This window comes from Leptidea sinapis, chromosome 16, assembly GCF_905404315.1.
Source record: "Leptidea sinapis chromosome 16, ilLepSina1.1, whole genome shotgun sequence".
In the NCBI taxonomy this organism is placed as follows: Eukaryota; Metazoa; Arthropoda; class Insecta; order Lepidoptera; family Pieridae; genus Leptidea; species Leptidea sinapis.
The window spans coordinates 3,954,156-3,977,006 of NC_066280.1; the positions used below are offsets into that span (position 1 = coordinate 3,954,156).

The 22,851-nt window shown below is 33.5% G+C and overlaps 1 protein-coding gene across 2 annotated transcripts in view; it reads left to right on the forward strand.

Annotated features, from left to right (window-relative positions):
* Positions 1-1,637: 1,637 nt before the first annotated feature.
* LOC126968817 (uncharacterized) overlaps positions 1,638-22,851 on the forward strand; it is a 175,608-nt gene continuing 154,394 nt past the window's right edge. For both annotated transcript variants that reach the window (XM_050813962.1, XM_050813963.1), the window contains exon 1: positions 1,638-1,773. The gene's annotated coding sequence lies outside the window, so the exon portion shown is untranslated. The remainder of the gene's footprint in view (positions 1,774-22,851) is intronic.

Consider the following 22,851-nt stretch of genomic DNA (forward strand, 5'->3'; position numbering starts at 1 on the left):
TAAATATGAAGCTGTAAAAATCTGAAGAGTATTTAAAGCGTATTGTTAGTTTAGAAATTATATAACGGTACAATACACTAAACACAGCGGAGGTACAAACCAACCTAGTTATAAATGACCAGAGATTGGAACTTGCGGATACTACGGTCTTCTTGGGTATCACGTTAGATAAAAAGCTTCAGTGGGGACCACATATTGCCCCACTAGCAGATAGACTGAGCTCTGTGGCATTCGCTGTTAGAAAGATTAGAGAGTACACGAATGTTGCGACTGCTAGATTAGTGTACTTCGTTATTTTCACAGCATCATGACGTACGGTATTTTACTATGAGGTTATGCTGCTGACATTGATATAGTGTTTGCTCAGCAAAAGAGAGCTGTGCCTGCTATATATGAGCTTGGTTATAGACAGTCTCGCAAAGAAAGGGGATCCAGTGCTCTGTGAACGTCGCTTCATTGTGTGTATTCTATCGTATTTATCACGGGGAGTGTTCTGAAGAGCTGTTTAACCTGATTCCTGCCGCCGAATTCCACCTTCGCACGACACGCCACAAGTTAGGTTATCATCCTCACTATCTGGATGTGTGGCGGTCCTCCACAGTGCGGTTTTCAAGGAGCTTTCTTCCACGTAATACAAAGCTGTGGAACTTCCTTGTGCGGTGTTTCCGGGACGATACGACATGGGTACCTTCAAACAAAGCGCGTACACCTTCCTTAAAGGCCGGCAACGCTAGTGTGATTCCTCTGGTGTTGCAAGAGATTGTGGGCGGCGGTGATCACTTAACAACAGGTGACCCGTACGCTCGTTTGTCCTCCTATTCCATAAAAAAAAACTTTTAATTAATGTTCTGACAATGAACAGTCATAAATAAATTTTATTATGACTGTTCATTATTAGTAAATTAATTACGAAAATTTAATATACGTTCACAAAATCGTTACCTTTTTGCTTTTAATAGTGATTTTTATTATTGTAACACTAGAAATAAGAGATCGCTTGTAAGTAATTCTAGTAGGCTTCATAAGATACATAATAGCTTTAATGGTAAATGTATAGAAGTTAATAAAAAAGTTGTTCATTGGTGTCAAATTGTTCAGGCATTATCTTTAAATAAATTTGAATGTTTCATTAAAAAATTCTGTCGTAAGTCGTAGTACTCTACAGCTGAATATCTAAGTGATCCGACAGCCTGGGACTTGATTATGATTATTTTATAGCAATAGAAATGACAGTACAATATTGAAAGAAAGAAAGAAAAAGTTTATTCATGACGATAGTACAAATTATTGTATATTTCATTAAAAACAGCACAAAAAATGCTGGGACAGTTTCTTGCGCCGCTTCTTCTCTCTCAGAGCGCTATTTGTTTCCGAAGCGGTAGTAGTGTCTAGTATATTAGATATGACATCAAAAAGAATTCTGAAGGAATCAATTTTGAGAAAATAAATGCCTTATAAGGCTTTTTATAGTTTAACTAGTAATGAATACTACGCCGTAGTAGTGCGTAGTAAAAGTACACGTAAATGTTAAAATCTGTGCTATGAAAGGAGGAAGTAAAAGTACTGGAAAGAAAGTTCAGCCCATGTAACTTTGGGCTTGCGCTGTCCACGAAATCTCATCAGTCACAACCTAACCCCCGTGCGATGAGCACGTGAGCATCCCAATATAACTCAGTGCAGTACGAAAGTGACAGTGAGTGAGTGTTTTGAGTGTTGAGTTACTGTGCCTTAGTTTAGTTTTGCGGAAACTGCAATGGCGTTGAAACTTATCAGGTATTTTTCGTGAATTTTATTATTTCTTTTTACATAAATATTAAGGAATTTATTTATTAAAACGAATATTATAAAAATTATATTATATGAATAGGAATATTTATAATTTTTTTGTGAATAATTTCATATATATTACTTTGTATATAAAACCATAATAATATTACAAAGAAAGTAATTGTAAGCATAATTATATGTTTACAAATTTTACTAAGCGGTTTATATAAGTATGCGATGTAAGTAATGTAAAAAATATTCATATATAAATAAGTTATTTATTATTTAGATATGAAATTTTAAAATCGAGTATAAAATATAATAATACTACACAAACATATTTTATTTTATAGTCTTAATAATATTTTATCTATTGTCAGAATAGTAAGCCTATGCTTAAAATCCTTTATTTTTTTTTTGTGTTAATTGTAGAGGAAACCTTAATAATATGAAGATTATATTATATTAGATAGATTATTGGATTATATGTGGATTGCTAATAAAATATTTTTATTCAAAATAGTATTGATAAAAACTTATTGAACGCCAAAAATTACACCCATTGAATATAGACTGCCTCAGACCTGAGAAGAACGGGCGCAAGCAACTCTTAGATCTAAATGAAAGTATATAGGAAACATATAAATGAAAGACGTATCTTTCATTAAAGTATTTCCTTTAAACTCAGTAAAAAAAAGTAAGTAACTAACTAACTAACTAACTACTTACTCAGTAACTCTTTAAGCACCTCAGTCTTATCACAAACTCTCATTTGAAGACCACACCGAACCACTGCTACGTAATTTAAGAATAAGTATATATAGTTCGCTTCGTAAAAAATTCGATTACGTAAAAAAAACGATATTTTAGGATTATAATACTTAAATGGTCAAGTTTTGAAATCCGATAGAATAAATAAAATTTATCTATATTAACTAATAATATAATAATATTGACACACTTTTTACACAAATTATCTTGCCCCTAATTAAGCATATATAGCCTGTGTTATGGGTTGCAAGACAACGATATATTTAATACAATATACTTACTTAAATACATTTAAACATCCATGACTCGGAAACAAACATCCATATTCATCATATAAATGCTTGCTGCTTAGTAGGTAGGATCGCTAATCACTCGGCTATACAGGTCGTCATAAAAAATAGAAACTTACCATCGCGTTAATAGTTCTCAATCAGTCACCAGACTTGCAATAATAACCGACCTACATATCATGATTTTATCTCTATTATGGCAATAATTCTGTGTTATGTCTATGTCTGTTCCAGCTAATTCTCTAGTCTGTTAACAGAACAGTAGTAAGGATGGACCGTCAGTTCAAGTTTTATTATTCAATACGCTCCAACCTATATTTTCCTGTTACTGGACTGAATAATATATTGACTCCTACGGAGAAAAGCCTAAATATCATCTAAAGCTTTCATATTTAAAGAGATTCGCACATAATATAAGAATTTGATTTCGCTGATCCTGTTTCGTGGTAACGGTTAATTTGGACTACGCTAAAACATGATTATCGTGTAGTTATTAGTAGAAATAGGCTAGTTAAGAAGCTCAGGCTATTAAATAATTAATTTTATTGATTTAATATTATTATATATTAGGTTTTAACCATATTTTTCTGAAAAAAGATGCTCACTGAGTTTCTTGCGCCCGTTCTTCTCAGGTCTGAGGCATACTATTTCAAATAGTTTTTGACTTTTAATAAATGATATCATAGCCTATTTTGGTTAAAAATGTTTAAATTTGAATTAAAGCCTTCCTTTTAAGGCGCCGTTGCATATTAGCTTTGTTCAAAATTGACAAACTTTCTATACCAAAATTTCAACTACTATCCACTTACCACAGGGTTTAAAATAGTTCATATATATTTGTAGTTTTCGCGTGACAGTGCTTCAAAGAAAACTCATGTTTTCTACATTTATAGGTATATAATGAAAAATAATATTGACAACGAATGGATTTACAACATAATTTAAAAGCTTTCATTAAGCTTTTACTTAATTTTTTCTTGTTTCAGCCCGTGCAATACAGGCACTTAATTAAATAGCTTTTATACCAGCCAGGAACGTGCTGGCGTGAGCTGTTCAATTATGCGGAATGTATTTACTTTGCACCTAACTATTTCTATGTTATCTTACTTAGCGGAACAGAGCTTTATTTAACAAGCTTTTATCTTGAAATATTTCTACATTGTTCTGATCAGTAGCATTTTTATAATATTACAAGCTGACCCAGCAAAGGTTGTATTGCTGATATTAAAATCGCGATACAAAAGTAACTGTTGATCGTAGTTGGGTGAAAATTTGAAGTTGTATGTATTTTTTAATGCTGACTCATACTCAACTCAACAAATTTAAAAAAAATGTCAAAAAAATTAAAAAAAAATTCGTGTGGACCACCCTTAACATTTAGGGGGATGAAAAATAGATGTTGTCCGATTCTCAGACCTATCCAATATGCACTCAAAATTTCATGAGAATCGGTCAAGCCGTTTCGGAGGAGTTCAAAGTTTAACACCATGACACGAGAATTTTATATATTAGATAATATACTGAATTTCACATAAATTATCTTACCCAAAACTAGTCATAGCCTGTGAGTTGCAAGACAATGATTTATTTAATACGTTATACATAAATACTAATAAACATTCATGACTCGGAAAAAAATATCCACATTAATCACATAAATGTTTTGCACCTACAGGAATTGGAACCTGGAATCTCTAGCTCAGTAGACAGGGTCACTAACCATGGTTCGTCAAGTTTACTTAAGTAATGTCTGAAGGTGACACTGACAGTCAAATAAAAATATAGTAGTAGACAGTAGTTAAACATAACTGTAAAAAACACTTTTTTTTTAATACAAGCGCTAATATTTTTTTATATTTTAAGCTATTGCATAGCTTCTATCGCGGGCCTTGAGCGTGGAGACCGAATCCAGAAATTCCGCAACGAAAATTACCTAAGACCCCACTTACTAGATCTATATAGATATTTCGCCACGGTCATTACAGTTGCCGTGGAACGCGGTTATCACTTAGCTTTTTGTACAGAAGATCCCAGGTTCGAGCCTGGGGTACATCTTGATTGTTTTTAAATTCCTTACTTTTTTATCACGATTTTTTAATTTTTATTATTATTTACATTTCTCCGAATCCAAAATTGGACGAGTTAGAGCATTTTATTCATCGCACTTTACTGGAGTACACTGAAGAAGGGTCGAAAATACTTGGTACAAATGGTAATAAATTTCCACTTATTTTGGCTGGCAATATCAACATCAACTTCGCTGATAAAAAATCAGAGCGGTTGACAACTTTTCGAAAAAATTGAATTTGAAAATGAATAATGATCCACAAGAATATACAACAAAATATGGGACCACCATTGATGCGGTATTTTCCAGATATTTGGAAGATATCAAGACGTCTGAAACTTATGTTTCTTATTTCAGTTACCATAAACCTATAGTTTCAATGATAAATATTCCTGAATTATTTATATATATATGAACACGTATTGTAAGATGATAAAAATATTTTGAAAAATATTAACTTCTCATTTATTTAATAAAACAAAAAAATTTGTTTTCTTATCGGTCACCACGCTCAAAAAGTGTAACTGGAATTAATATCAAAGAAAAAAAAACAAAGGAAACAATATACTGCATTAATAAAAAAAAATTCAAATTGCATAAGTTGATAAAAAATGCTATGCAATAGCTTTACCGTGGTCAGTCCCCGAGTGCCACACGTCTTTTTTTTTAAAGGAAAGCAAACAACTGCAACTTACAAAGTAGGTACAAATTTACAACGAAATAACATTATATAAGTCTAATAAAATTGTAGTCAGATACGCTATCCACATCTTACTATGTAAAACTTTGAGTCATTCAATATTAGGAACATAGAAAAAGTGTTTAGCAATACTAATTGAAACTTAGAATCTAGAATTACACAGTCCTCGGATATGGGCTGTTCTAGGAATAACATAATTTAATTTGTTGGTCAATACAGTTCAATCAAATTTTTTATGTATAATGCCGTGCAGAAACATGCATTGAAGAAGTTTGTGCCTTGATTGAAGGGATAGTAGTTTATACTTATCTATCAAATCTGCGTACGACATATTGTAATTACCATAGTATCTGTAACTCATGGATCTTAAGAATTTACGTTGGACATTTTCTATCATTTCGTTATACCTTTTGTGAAGAGGGTGCCAAATAGGAACGGCATATTCTAATTGGGAACGTAGGGATTTATATAAATGTTAAAAGTATATGGCTTCTTAAAGTCAATGGAAGTTCTCATGATAAATCCATAACATTTTGAATTAAGCCACATTACTAACAGTAACACTGAGCATAATCTAAGAATTATATTAAAGCTTCTTTGAAAAAGAAGGCTAACTATGGTAAAGTAGATTATATAGAGGATAGTGCATAGTTCTTGTCTGGTTCTGCGCCACCTAAAATTATAATTATGGAGTTTTGAGGCTTGATAATCATCTACCAAGTCACATACAGACGTTTCCGTGCGTAATTCACAGTAGATTGATAAAAATACTATAGATAATTCGTAAGAATTGTGGAATTTAATGTATAACAATTCCTTGATGAATGAGCCTGAAACCAATTGATAAACATTCTAGTTTTCTCAAATAAAATTTGAAAAACAAATTTTTTTATGAACGATGCGGGCCTCGAACACACGACCTCCGGCGTTCCATGCCGGTGCTCTAACCAACTAAGCCAACCGTTCAACTCTCAGGTTGTGGCTTCATCTACAGGATCTACTTTACAGTTGATAACCTGCTCAACACCAATATTTGCATATTAGGAAATTGACTTGAGATGTCGCTCTTGTAAATCTAAGCAATATGTTATGTTTTAAATTGATAACCCTCACTTCTAGGATTAATACACAAATAAAATTTGAAAAACAAAATTTTATGAAAGATGCGGGATCCGAACACACGACCTCCAGCGTTCCGTGCCGGTGCTCTAACCAACTGAGCCAACCGTTCAACTCTCAGGTTGTGGCTTCATCTACAGGATCTACTTTACAGTTGATAACCTGCTCAACACCAATATCTACCTCTATACCAACGCATATCAGGAAATTGACTTGAGATGTCGCTCTTGTAAATCTAAGCAATATGTTATGTTTTAAAGTGATAACCCTCACTTCTAGGATTAATACACAAATAAAATTTGAAAAACAAAATTTTATGAAAGATGCGGGATCCGAACACACGACCTCCGGCGTTCCGTGCCGGTGCTCTAACCAACTGAGCCAACCGTTGGAGTAACGTATCGTTGCAAAATCTTGTTTGCTTTGTTCAACTCTCGGGTTGTGGCTTCTATTCAAATAGAGTATTGAAGATACTTAATTACTATGATAATTCAATTAGTCTCTTAAAACATACAACAGACAAAGTGTCGAGCCTTGTAAATATCACGGACCAATTTGTCCCGTCAAATTATTCGCAAATAAAATTAGGAGGGCACATCTCATTTTCTATTCTCTTTGTACAAAGATTTTTGAAATGTGTTAAGTACTGAAGTCCATTTAAGAGCAAACAATTTGATTTGATTTGAATGGAAATAATTGAATGCTTGCGTAATTCAGTGGAATAAAGGGAGATTTGTAAATGTGTTGCGTTATATTAAATCATGTTTATGTTGAAATGTTACCTAATAAGGTATTATGTATAAAACTTATAATAATAATAATATTGACACACTTTTCACACAAATTATCTTGCCCCAAGTTATGCATATATAGCCTGTGTTATGGGTTACAAGACAATGATATATTTAATACAATATACTTATTTAAACATACATAAATTTATAAAAACATACATAAATACATTTAAACATCCATGACTCGGAAACAAACATCCATATTCATCATATAAAGGCACCTCCAGCTTAGTAGGTAGGATCGCTAACCACTCGGCAATACAGGTCGTCTTATAATGCGTAGTACTTATAATCAGCAAATCGTAAATTAGTAGGTAGGTAAATGTATAAAAGGCATAAAGGCATTTATTTTCTCAAAATTTATTCCACTTACTATAATACGCTTAACATATTACCGCTTCGGAAACGGTGCTGAGAGAGAAGAAGAAGCGCAAGAAACTCTCTCAGCATTCTTTTTTTTGCGCTCTTTTTAATGAAATATACAATGTTGTATATTGTACAATATTTTCTTTGCTATTGTTATAAAATAATCATAGTCTAGTCCCAAGCTGTCCGATCACTTAGATATTCAGCTGTGGAGTAGTAGGATTTACGACAGAGCCTTTTTTTTTAAACCATTTTAAAATCACTATTAAGAGCAAAGAAGTGACGATTTTGAACGTATATTTAATTTTCATAAATGTACAGACAATGAACAGTCATAAAATTTATTTCCTTAAATTTTTCTTTGAGTGACTGAATGTATAATGTATATAAATATTTTCGAATGAATAAATACCTAATTAGCAATTACTACATCTTCTTCCTACAATTAAAATACTAATTAATTAAAATCTAATGAACCTACATAGTCTGACTCGTACTTGTAATAATAGATTGAATTATAAATAATAGATAGTAATGTCGTACAAGTTGGTACATGAATGATAATAAAAGTGATTTAAGTATATTACCGCTACATGGCGCTTAAAATGTATATTTCAGATCCTTTGAAGTGTGTATCTTCAGAGCTTATTAATCGGAAATAAAAATAAATCTTAATGTGTAAGATGCGGACTATAATATGGTGGATGCATTATCAGTTAAATAAAATATAAATGTATATTCTTAAGGCCAAATTGTGTCAGAAGACCACAGTGTCTGAAGACGAAGGTTTTCAACCAGTGTGTGTTGCCAGTGACAACTTACGGTACACAGACGTGGTCGCTAACTATAGGCCTGATGAGAAATCTCATGGTCACTCCGATGGCAATGGAAAGACCTTGCTCGAAGGCCTTTCGAGATCGAACCAGAAATGAGGAGATCCGTAGTTGAACCAAAATCATCGACATAGCCCAAATGATTGCGAAACTGAAGTGGCAGTGTTTAGGGCACATAGTTCGACGGACAGATGGCCGTTGGGGCAGTAAAATGCAGTCCTCGAATGGCGACCACGTAGCGGAAGACGCAGAGTCCGTAGGCCCCCCACCAGATTGTCGCGACAATCTGGTCAAGATCGCCTGAATACGTTGGAAGGGGGCAGCGCAGGACGGATCGTCGTGGAAATCTCTGGGGGAGGCCTTTGTCCAGCAGTGGACATCTTCCGGCTGATGATGAATATGGTGATATTTTTACAGATGATCTTACAGCACTTAATCAGAAATTGTCAAAAATTACTATACTACATGGGGCACAATAAAAGTTTGGCACTTCTACCTAATCGGAACTATTTGAATTTCCAATGTTATAATATTTCAAACGTTGCAACATTCTTAGTAATAAAAAAAAACAATTGGCGGGAAATCATTTATCAATTGTTATTTATCACACATCAAAGTTCTACGTACAACGAAAGTGGAATTAAGTCGAAAAGATTTTAGAGTGAAGATTTTTTATGATATTAAATGTTCATTTAAAATGTTTGACTGCTACCCTCGTCTTCTAAATGTTTTTGGGAGAGAAACACCTTGCTTGAGCACCGTGAGGCGATGATTTTTTGAATTTGAGAGAGGCCGGGTATCTTTACATGACTATTTTCGTGAAGGGCGGCCTTCAACTACCGTCAACGAAAATAATGTGGCCACTGTTAAGTGGATAATTAAAGAAAACCCACGGATTACCTATGAGACAATTCGAGGTCTATCGGGGATTGGTATGAGCCAAAATCAGAAAATTTTACACGAAGAATTGAAAGTGCGGATACTTTGCTGTCGTTGAATCCCTCATGAACTGACAGCGGAGCAGAAGTGGGGTCACATGGAATGGTGCTCACAGATGCTAATGAAGTACGACCACGGACATTCAAATGCTGCTTATGACATTGTCACAGGAGACGAAACGTGGATTTATTGTTTTGAACCCGACAAAAACAGCAATCTTGAGAATGGGTGTTTGAAAATGAGAACAGGCCAACAAAAGTGAGGCAGGCGAGAAAAGTTGGTAAATAAATGATCGCATTTTTTTTCTCAATTGCAGGTCCCATCTGCATAATTCCAATTGAAGATCAAAAGATTGTTAATGCCGAGTTGTATTCTACCATTTGTTTACCCAGGCTGTTAAAAAAAATTCACAAAAGACGACCAAAAAGCCGCGTTCTCCTACACCATGACAACCCTTCTTCACACAAGGCCAACAAAACTAAGTCATTTTTAGCTTCCAAAAAAGGACAACTCGTCAACCATCCTGCATATAGCCCCGACCTAGCACCGTGAGATTTCTGTTTTTCCCCAAAATCAAAGATTTGATCAGGTTTCACTTTTGCCAATTCCAAAGAGGCAGTGATAGCGTTAAATCAGCTTGTAGAAAGCATGCCTTCGGATCTGTGGTCCTCCTGTTTTAAAAAATGGTTCGGACGCATGAGAAAATGTGTAAAATGTAAAGGAGAGTATTTTGAAATGATGAATTGATTTGAATGAAACATAATATTTTGTAACATGTTGTATTTTTAAGTTACGCAAACCTTTAAGTGTGACATACGTATAAAATAGAAATATTCTTTATAAAATTAGCTTGTTTACGTTCCAAAATGTTATTTTAAATCTCATTAGTATGTAATTTCAACTTTTCGTTTCTTAATGTTTTTAATGAATGCTGTGTACAATTTTAATTGGATCTGAGGATCACAAGCAAAGAATCCTGTACTTAATATTACATTACAGTTTTTTCGTGTTATCTGTTATTGTACCTAATTGTAAATAAAAAATTACAAGTTCATACAAATGTTCAAATATAATGAAAGAATAATATAAGATAAAATAGAGATTAAGAACAATAAAAAATTTAAATATTGGGCTGAAATCAAGGTTGCAATGAAATCTTCTTTCACGGACGAACGAGACTATAATATAGGCCTTGGTCCGTTTGGACTACGGGATGGTGATCCAGTTATGCCGGTACACCCTTGATCTCTATATAATTGGCTCGGAGCCATTTCTCATTTCATCGGACATTTCTTTCTCTAGCTTGGCAATCGTGGTAGTAAGGTCTGATACGGCAATATGACCACTATCGACAATAGTGAGAGCAGACTCCAAGTTGGACACCTGACTCGATGTGTCCGTAGACTTCACCTCAAGGTCTTGAAGATGCTTTATCTTGCCTTGCTCGATCGAATTCACGTCCTCAGCGAGATTCACCGGAGGACGTAACATAATGGTAATTTTAACCATCTCCTCCATGACGTTGTCCAATGTGAATCCAGTTCTGGGTCTGGGTGAAGCATGAGCTAGATAAGCGGGGCTATAAGTAGCAGGTTATTGGTCAGTCTTGCAGTCGGGGCACTTTATATCAGCTTGTACTCACAGAGTATTCTAAATCCGTATACCGTTACTCCAACATAGTGGAAATGATAATTACTCTACATATGATGCACTTGTCACCAAAGGTCATTTACCAACACTTGGTACAGTTAACCATAACTACAGCCACAAAGTTTGAGAATCACTGGGTATTTTTATAGTGACAAGCACAGAAGTGTCTGCTTCTAACCAATATCGGACAAAGACTGATTATTATGTAATAACAAATGACAATCACGCAAACTAAAATTTAACTAATTCTTGAAGTATTCCATTTTTAAATTACGTAATTAATTTTCAAATGATTGTATTACAAATGGTTCAGAAATATTCAGGAGATAACTTTTTATATGACTTCTCTACAAACGTTTACAATTTGAAATCCTGTTCAAACAAATGTTTTAAAATATTTTTGAAATGAGTAAGGATCCCGAGGAATATGGAATTAATATGATATAATATTATATACAAGTATTAAGGCAGAAACGGAAATGTTAACACGATAATTAGTTGAACAGTTATACAACCGCTACGCATATAAACATGGACATGGGCATTATTCAAATTGCCTCAATGATTCCACTCGCTACAACAATGTTACGTCGCATTAAGGCTGGTACACATTGTGGATTTAACACGATTTACTCGCTTAAATGATTTTTTGGCCACTTATTTGAAGAGGATTTGAAATTCTAAACGTTTCTGGAGAACGTCATGTAAAAGGATTATGCGTTGATTACGTTATCTACTTGTGAACCATATTTTGTAATACAATTATTTGAAAATCACGTTATTGAAAATTGTTGATTTAACACGATATACTTGCTTACATGATTTTAAATTTTAATCTTTGCTCAGAGAGTTTTTGTTTATGAAAATAAGGGATGAGACGCGCATGACGTTCAGCTGATGGCAATTGATACGCCTTGCCCACTACAATGCAGAGCCGCTCAGGATTTATGAAAAACCCAAAAAATCTGAGCGGCACTACAACTGCGCTCGGCACCTTAAGACATAAGAAGTCAAGTCTCATTTGCCCAGTAATTTCACTAGCCACGAGAGTATTCTGTTCCATACATTTCTCGACTTTATATTTATCGACGCTATCTTATCAGGTATGTAGTAGTAATAAATACTTAAAAAAATTCACTACCTCATACAACACGATGAAAATAATAGGTAAAGTACTTTTTCCAGGTATAAACGTAACATTCTTTGTCATATAGGACTTTTACTAAAAAAGATCCAAAATTGAATCTTTACAAATACAATGTTTTGCAATTTGGTTTGATTTGAAAACCTCCATAAACTTGAACAAATACACTACTAGATGAGTTTTAAAAATACACCAATTACAAATACAGTTATAAAAAATGACACCGATTAAGCATTATAAGTCTTTACAAGAGTTCCATAGTTTACGTTTAATCGTAAAAAATGGTATGCAAGCTATTTTGAGTGATGGTTTAGTATAATTATTCTTACGCTCAGACAGCTGATGTGTCCTTAAAAATTTCCAAAAAACTTCGACAATTTACCGGACATGTTGTCCAATACACATTATTTTTACAAACGAAGAAACTAAATCAACTATTTCAGCCTAAATGTCTACTGAACTTAAATAAAGCATAGAAAATAAAAGAGTATTTCAAACGTTCCGCCAGCAGAGACAGATAACAATCGAAACATTCGTCCGGCGAATTAATACCGGGCGAATAAAATATGGGATTCCGATAAATATATATTTATAGATCTACACAATTAGAACGATCTATAAATGTGCCAGGCATGTAGGATATTAATTGTCTCTTTTATTGAAGTTTACCGAGCTACATTCATTTTAGATTGCTTTAATAAAGTCGATTAATCAGAGGTAACTACGAAGACTGCAAGGATCTTAATGACTTACATTATATGATTCCTTTACTCCCCTTTAATAACAAGGAACTCTTAGAGAGTCACTTTGATGTCCATCTGTGCGTCTGTCTGTCTGTCTGTCGTACTCAATGTGTCAGGAACACGTTGAGGAATAAAATATATATGATATCTTTAAGTCTGCTGTCTTTTAAAGTTGTCAAAATATCAAGCTTATAAAAGAAAACCCTAAGGAATAATTCGTAACTTGATTCATTCACTACTAGACAAAAGCCTACCCCAGAGAATTTCATGAAAATAACTGAAGTAAAGTAGTCGCGCCTTAAAAGTGTCAGCTTATTGCGTATTTTTTTAACCGTGTATGCTTAAGAAATAATTGTATTACCCAATCCTTCAATATTGTAATTTTAAATAAAGAGTAACGCCAAGAAATTTTGCATATTCCATCGGTTTTATCACTTCTCCTAACAAAACACTCTCTTCTATATTTTTGATATGAGTATATATTTCGTTTTCTTGACATTTAACACTAGCGCTGAACCAGTGGTCGATGTCAGATAGAATATCGTTTACTACGGCAGACGGAGAAAGGCTGGCAACACTCGTGTAATTCAACTCGTGTAATTGTTACAAGAGAGTATGGGCGGAATGAAAAAACCCGAATTCCGTCCATTCAAAATAATATTAAAATGGCGATCATAATTATTCATAGGCTATAAGCTAATCTCATTAGTTCAACAAAAAAAGTAAAGAAAATGAGAATAATATAATAACCAAATTTTATTTTCTCTCCACGCTGAGTAAGTATTTAGTATCTTAAATCCTTTGACGATACAATATAATTTTTTTTCATTACTCAAAAGAATTTCTAACAAAGTAAACAATATCATAATATCTGAAGTGTAGAGAGTGTTCGTAAAGACAAAGATAAATAAAAAACTGTTTTTTTAATAATTTGTCAAAAATATTTCATAACATCAACAATTATTTCATAAAATATGCTCCCTGTTGTTATACGCCCATTCTCAATAACGTATCTCTAGTTACCGTTTAATGAAAAGATCTTATCTATCTACAGTTATGTCCAATATAGTTAAATTATTAGTTATAGTCAAATGCTATTTGTCGATAGGTTATTGAAATGTAAGTAAGCGTAAAAGGATGGATTTGTCTACCTCTAGTAAGGTAAACTAAGGATAGATAGGTAATTTAAAACGGCCGATAATGAAATTGTTTCCCAGCAGAACTGCCAACCGTGCGTCAATAAATTCTCTCATATAAAATGTGTCAAAAAAATAAAAATAATTATGTGTCCCAAATCGAAATAGAAACTATCCTATCTCTCAATTTGGACCTACATGAAGTAATCCCCATTAAAATCAAAGGATTTTATTGACATTAGTTTAGGAGTTCACTGGAAACAAACATCAGGACACTGGATTTATACATATTAAAATTAAATATGATTGTACAAAAAAGTGCGAAATAAAAGCTTTCTGTAAGAGTGTTTAGGTGATAGGTAGATATCGTATTTCAGATACAAATGGCTGCTATGAAGTGTGTACAGGCCTTTAGTGTAATGTATTCCTGACGAGCGTCATATGCTGAAAATTACGTTACGCCCTGTTTACAGCAACACACGGTCACACAAAAAGGAATGCAAATACTTATGCATACTAAACGCATTCTATGCAAAATAATATATTGTTATATATATTTATGTTGCATGTTTTTTTCTTCAGAATTATAAAACACGCTTATAACTACAAAAAAAATGCGTGCGGACAAAATACACATGTCAGAAGTGAAACCTGCATTGTGCATGAATCTCTTAACTGCATATACATTTCTGGTTGCAGGTTGCTGGACACATGATTTCAACTGCTATGAAAGATATTACTATCACCGCTACCATACTTATGTTCTCCTGGTGTCTATGTAGTAAGACGTCGTGTGCATGATGTCAGAATATATTAAGATATACTCGCGTCTATGATCGCCTGCAAACAAAACACTGTCAATCTCATTGTCTCTTACGTTAAATCTGATGAATTTGTGTGAACTGTCTCTTTTCACTGTTTTGGCTTTTTCGTTTCAACGACTTTCAAATCACAACGATGCTTTCGAAGTGTTCACTTAAAAAAAAATGAACTAATTTATAGTAGAGTGTTGATTGATTTTTTTTTTATAAAAGGATGCAAACTTGCAAGAGGCTCACGTAATTAGGAGTGGAGAAATAACCCAAAGTGAACATGTGTCAATACCAGGGGTTAATAGCCTTTAAGATGGAAGGTATGCTCTTAGCTTGAAGGTCTTATCGGTTCGGGAAAACTGTAGCCAGTAATTGATTCCACGAAATGGCTGTGCTAGGCAAGACATTTATCGCGAAACTCGCAAAAAGTGTAAATTTTAAAATGATATGAAATTTTAATATTTCTCAAACAATGCAAAGTAATGAAATTTTAGTTTTTTTTATTAGATTCTCTACAACTACACTCCAGTTACCAAGTATTAAATCTTTATTGTAGGTATATGTATTCTCAACCATTTTGAGTAATTTTAAGTAAAAAAGTATTTTCTCGTCTTTTTGTAAAATAGCATAGGTACTAGTTAAACAATAATACGTTTGCTTTATTTATTGTCCAATTAGCACGGCATTTCCACTTACACTAATGAAACTAAACACAAAAAGGAAAATTTACAACCAAAAAAGGAATATTAAAGAATAATTGAATCAATTTCAATACTCTCCGCGTACCTTAGTATTTCAGAAACTAAATATTTATTTAAAACTTAAAATGTAATATTTATATCCTTGAAAATCACCCCAATACTTATAAAAAACATATAACACATGACAGAAATTTTACCTTAGTTTTAAAACTGTGACTGCCATACACTCAAACTAAAATGTAATTTTCAATAAATGGATTTGGATTTCGATTGCCAACTTTAGACCATTTAGAATTTACATTTTATGTGACCGTCAAAGGATGGTAATTATGATTTGGAAGTTCATACTATAGAGCTGAAAACGCCTATCTGTGCTATTTATTTTAAAATAAGGGACGAGATGGTAATTGATACGCCATGCCTATAACCATGCGTCACTTTGAGGCATAAGATGTTAAGTCTCATTTGCCCAGTAATTTCACAGCTATGGCGCCTTTACGTTTGCACATTACTGCTTCACGGCAGAAATAGGCTCCGTTGTAGTACCTATAATCTAGGTGGCATCCTGTGCAAAGCAGCCTCGCACTGGTAGATTAAATGAAATAAGACGGTTAATTTGAAACTTTGTCTTTTTGAAGTGAAACTCCTTTAGAATCGTTGTGATTTCAAACCGGATGCAACGGAAAAAATGACAGGTAAGCGACACAAATACAAAAATGTGTAGGATGAAGCCGGCAAAGAATGAGACAGAAATATGCATACTATTGAAGTGAAAACTTCTTTATCATCGTTGTGATTTGAAAGTCGATGAAACGAAAAAGCGACAATAAAAAGAATTCATAATATTTAACATGGGAGATAATGAGATAGGAAGCATAATACAATGTTTTGGTACCAGGCGATCATAGTTAAAGAAGAGATTGTTTTAAGTATGGCGCGAGTATACCTTAATATATTCTAACTCCAAGAGCACGACGTATTACTACATAGACACCAGGAGAACATATTATTATATATATTAGTGTTGGTAGGAATGTCTTTCATAGCGGTTGAAATCATGTGTCATCCTAGCAACACGTACCAGGAATTCATATGCAGTTTAGAGGTTCATGCACCATGCAGGTTTCACTTCTGACATGTGTACTTTTCACGCACGCAATGTTTTTTTAATTTGTAAATTAACAATTGAAAATTTCACAAATATAACATACCTTTTTTTTAAAACAAAATGTGTCGAAAATGTTATAATACTAAAGTCTATTTAATAATATTGATGTTTTTGTTGACGTCAAAAGAAATATATTTGCCTTGAGTTCTTATAAATTGATTGATTCTTTAGAAAGCAATGTTTTTCTAGCGCTACAAAGTCCAAAAATCATACAATATTAAAGCAAATTGGTACTTAAATATTCAAACGAAACGCGAAGAATATTTACTTATTCTGTTTGTCTCACGTTCGTTAGCAAGTATCTTTCTATTTGTTGAAAGCTTTAAATTTCTTTAGCTTTGCGGTGTTTCGAACTTTTTTTTTATGGAATAGGGGGACAAACGAGCGTACGGGTCACCTGGTGTAATAGTAGTAAGTGTAATCACTTAACCGCTACCCACATTTTCTTGCATCACCAGAGGAATCACAAGAGCGTTGCCGGCCTTTAAAGAAGGTGTACGCGCTTTTTTTGAAGGTACCCATGTCGTATCGTCCCCGAAACACCGCACAAGGAAGCTCATTCCACAGCTTCGTAGTACGAGGAAGAAAGCTCCTTGAAAACCGCATTGTGGAGGACCGTCACACATCCAGATGGTGGGGATTATAGCCTAACTTGTGGCGTGTCGTGCGAAGGTGGAACTATCGCAATCTGTACAGATAATTTAAATTGAAGCTGTTATTCTAAACTAAAAGGAGTAATCGTACGAAATAATAGCTTTACCTTTACCTATTACATAATTGATATATGAAAGTCTGTAAATAAAATATAAATAAATGACCTGTAAAGTGGTCTGTCTGTCTCATCTTCAACTGATTCTGAGACGATTTTCTCTATGTACTATATGTAGTGTAGGCTATGGCCCGTGCTATACGGAGTGTCAGAGACACTTTAATATTATGTAATATTTAATGATATATTATTTTTTGATATATAATGATAAAGGTAAATTAATTAAAACCTACTATGCCACTTTAAGAAAATTACGCTGGCAAAGTTTCGGGGGATTCATGCATATTACCCAAATTATGCCAAGGGATGTGCATCAATGAGTTAGCGAGAACAACTTAATTTTTTATAGATAACTATGAAAGTGACTATTTTAAGCAAGAAATATATTTTAGTTATAGATGCTGCCACAGTGGCAGTGTACGTAGTCATATAGTTGAATAGAATACAAATATATTTATTTACCATAGGGAGTTGCTGCTGAATGCTGAAAGAAGGAGACTCAATATCTTCTTGATAATGTTATGTATGTACATAATAATAATAATTCTTTATTTGCGAAAACCAAATTGATTCCTTTACAATTCTTTTTGATGTCATTACTAAATAACTTCTAGATACTACTACCGCTTCGGAAACAAATGGCGCTCTGAGAGAGAACATTATATAAAGAAATGAAAAAATAATAATACAAATGATAAAAAACAATAAAGAAAGAGATATTAATGCTTTAAAACATGGAAGGATTATTTAATAACTAGAATGATAACAAACGAGGCAGCAGCGCGATTCGCAAAAAGGAAAGTTCTCAGCAAATGTTAGGAAGTATTTTCCTAACACTGACATTATGAACCTCCTATATTTTTTTTCCGTGCAAGCTATTTTGCAGTAATGTGTGAAAAAATAATTATAATATTTAAATATTGATCGTATCCTATGTCTATCAAACAAAGCTCAGAACTTAATAAATTTATAAATCTGAAAATAAAATATATATCACGTAGTGATGCGGATACACGCATTAACGTACATCCGCACTAGATACACAAGCATATAATAATAATATATAGATAAAATATATCCATTATGATACCCACCCTCACTACAATCGATGTATTTAGGCACATAAGTGAATTTGCTAGAAATTATCATAACCATAATGTTAACACCAGGATCAAACATAAACTTATAATGCCTACTACTTGGCTAAGTCGAGTTAGCAAGTCTTTTGGGAGGCGTTGCATATGCTTTTACAACAGGATCCCAGGTAATGTTCAAAAACAAATTCGAATTACAAAGTTAAAAAACGTTGGTGTGATAAAGGTTACTATAACATAAATGACTCTCTTCATGATACCACTGATTGGGAATAGAGCGAAGTGGCACTAACGTTGAAGTTACATCAATTTGTAAAGGGGATTTCACATAGGGAGAATAATTGATAAGATTTGACCAGCCCATATTTTAAATTATACAACAATTTAGCCTACTTATTCGAATAGTAATAGTTATTATTTTATTTGACGCTTTATAAGATCGGCCACACTCTTGTGATTCCTCTGGTGTTGAAAGAAAGAATGAGTCATGAGTTCTTTTCCAATAAAATTATTTGAATTATTCCAAACAGATTTCCAACAAGTTTTGATTATTTGTCGCCAACTGGTCACGGAGAAGTTGTGAAAAACCCGTAACCTAAAACTTTATTCGCGAACTTTTGAATCCCGCACAGATTATTCTGTAGCTAAAGTTTGTTGGCAAACTCTAAGATCCAATCTTTAGAGGTTGTTCCTACGTAACCTCTGGTTAACTACTTGTAATGTAAATTTAGTGGTAGGCTTGAGATTCTAATTTTATTTTTGGGGAGCGTTGAACTGTCATGGGAAAAAGCGTGTCATTGAAAATTATATGAAATAGTCAATTTGTAGAGTTACAATAACAAAAATAATTAATAAGTACTAAATCAAATTAATTAGTAGAAAATAATTTTAAATTAAGATATTTTTTTCAAGAATATTTTTTAAATTTTTGTTATAAATTAATTTTGCTTTTTGGTTATAAAACTATTACAAATTCGTAGCAACGAATTGTCAAATATTGTCAAACGCCTTAGACTTTGGCACAAAGACACTTCCTCGTCTCGAAAATCGATAATAATCCTGAAGATGGCGGCAATAAAAATGGGATATATTTTTTTTTTATGGAATAGGAGGACAGACGAGCGTACGGGTCACCTGTTGTTAAGTGATCACCGCCGCCCACAATCTCTTGCAACACCAGAGGAATCACAGGAGCGTTGCCGGCCTTTAAGGAAGGTGTACGCGCTTTTTTTGTCCCGGAAACACCGCACAAGGAAGCTCATTCCACAGCTTTGTAGTACGTGGAAGAAAGCTCCTTGAAAACCGCACTGTGGAGGACCGCCACACATCCAGATGGTGAGGATGATATCCTAACTTGTGGCGTGTCGTGCGAAGGTGGAATTCGGAATTTTTTATAATTTTAATAATATTATTTATATTATTAAAATATCTCGGTCGTTGCTAAAGTATGCAAAGTTTCATTTCAATTCAAAGATTTAAAGACGTTGAAAATTCCGTTCAAAAATTAAAAATCTAAGGAGATCCTGACGGGGTTGACGTGGGCAGAAGATTTCTTGGTATTATCATCCGACCATAACCTGACTCCTCCAATAACCTGATCCTTCCTCAAATTTAACGTAAGCCTTAGTTGTAGTAGTATGTGTATTTCCTAGAAATACAGGAATACTGAATATAACATCATTAATTCTGAGGATGATGTTTACAGTGTCATCGAGGTATTTAAAGGTAGTTAACTGCTTGGTTTTGATTATGATTTCAGAATATTTATTATCTCAAAAAGAATACAAATTCACTGACTGAGATACTTAAACTAACATGATACACATAGTTATTGAGCGGCAAGTCGTAGTGTATTGATCGGGTCCCATAGATTCATATTGAGGTGGAACTAATAAATTGTCGTTTACCTGTCAACCAAATTAAATTATGACCAAAGTTTATTCCATGGGATTGACATTAAAAAAATACAAACTCAATGATGATTCGCGGTAAAAATAAAATCAGCACATAGAAAGGTTTGATTTGAACAAAGTATAACACTGAATAATGTTGGTTTAGTAGTATTTGAGATATGTCTTCATAAAATACAAGAAAATCGTGCCATTTCAAATAATAAAGTTTTTATTATATCTCCTTACAAAAAAACAAAGTTGTTACATTGTCTGGGCAAACCTTCGTTGGTAATAAATTAACTTCATTGTTCTATAGTTAGTATTCATCTAATAAAGTTTATATAATGATGGAAACATAAGTATAACAAAAGTTTGCTTAAGTGAAGAAGAAGTATAATATAAAGTTCAGAATATGAACTTTTGTCGTTATAGAGATCGTGACTTCCTCTGAGAGGAAAAATCCTTTCTTTTTCTATTGAATGCTAGAAAAACTTATCATTGCTGGACTATTAGACTGCTAGCAGTAATTGTTTACATTCAATCTCAAATGAAATCGATAACAAGTAAGAACATATTGAATCCTCTTACCAATTCTCCAGATGATGACATATAAATACAAAGATGTAGAATATATATTTTTTTATATAAGAGGGTGCCAAACGGGCAAGAGCTCACGGGATGATGATAGTGAGGCAACCGCCCATGGACATCCGCAATAACAGGTGTCAAGAGATGCGTTGCCGGCCTTTAAGGTGGGAGTATGCTCTTTTCTTGAAGGTCCCTAAGTCGTTTTGGTTCGGGAAAACAGCAGCGGGGAATTGATACCACGTCTGGCATTCCACAATCGCGCGTTTTGCAAGAAATATCTTGCCTCGCACAGCCACTTTGTATTCCGGTGGTTTTGTCATTTTGACGTAATGTCCGGTAGTGGAATCGGCCACTAATATGAACCCGAACAGCTTCTCTGAGCACTCCCCGTGATAAATGCGGTAGAAGATGCAGAGAGAAGCCACACCCCTACGCAACGCCAAAGAATCATACCGATCAGAGATGACTTGAGCCGCTCTTCGTTGTATGCGGTCAAATGGAAGAAAGTTGTAATGGGGAGCGGCCACCCAGAGGTGAGAACAGTACACAGATAAGTTAAAATAACAAAATTTAAGATCATTAATTGAACGTCAAAATCTAGGACCAATTTGAAAATATGTGCCACATTAAACCTGAGAAAAACGGGCACAAGTAATTTTTTAATAAAATTTCGATACATTAAATTGTTTAATCAAATACTGGGGGCGATCGCTTCATTCGCATGCTGTGGTATATCATTAAGTGAGCAACGTTAAAAATGTCTTAACCGACTTCAAAAAAGGTGGAGGTTTTCAATTTGTCGGAATGTTTTTTTATGTTACCTCATAACTTTCGACTGTGTGAACCTATTCTGATAATTCTTTTTTTATTTGAAAGCTGGTGCTCCCGCGTGTTCCCATTATAATTTGGTCCAGATCTGACAATGGAATCCATGAGAAAACCATAAAAGTCTTAAATTTTGCCATACATATGTATAGCAAAGTGCATGATTAATTTACGAATAACTCAATATCGCGCCAACCGATTTCGATGATTCTTTTTTTTATTGGAAAGGATATACTTTAAAGATAGTTTCGTGAGAGATTGGTAAGGTTCTGATTACGGAATCCATGATTGAATTGTTAGTTAGTGTACTTCAAATTCACTAAAAATTATACCGATTCCAAAAATGACAATAATCGTAACTAAAATTAGAGTAATCATTATTGTGTAAAAATACGCAATTATTTTTATACATTTTAGTGCATATTATATCTATTGTTTTGAAATAGTGTTTTAGAATTCGGTTGTTTTTATTGTTAATTTTTTTTAAATAATCTTAACCACGCAAAGTTATTTAGTAATTCTTTTGAATTACGTAACATATTTGTATTGTTGTAAAAGTTGTAACGCATATACATCGTCCAACAAAAGACTTTAATAATTATATAATATTAACTACAATATTATATATATTATATATGTCTTTAATATATTATGTTTTACTGGTGTTAACATTATGATTATC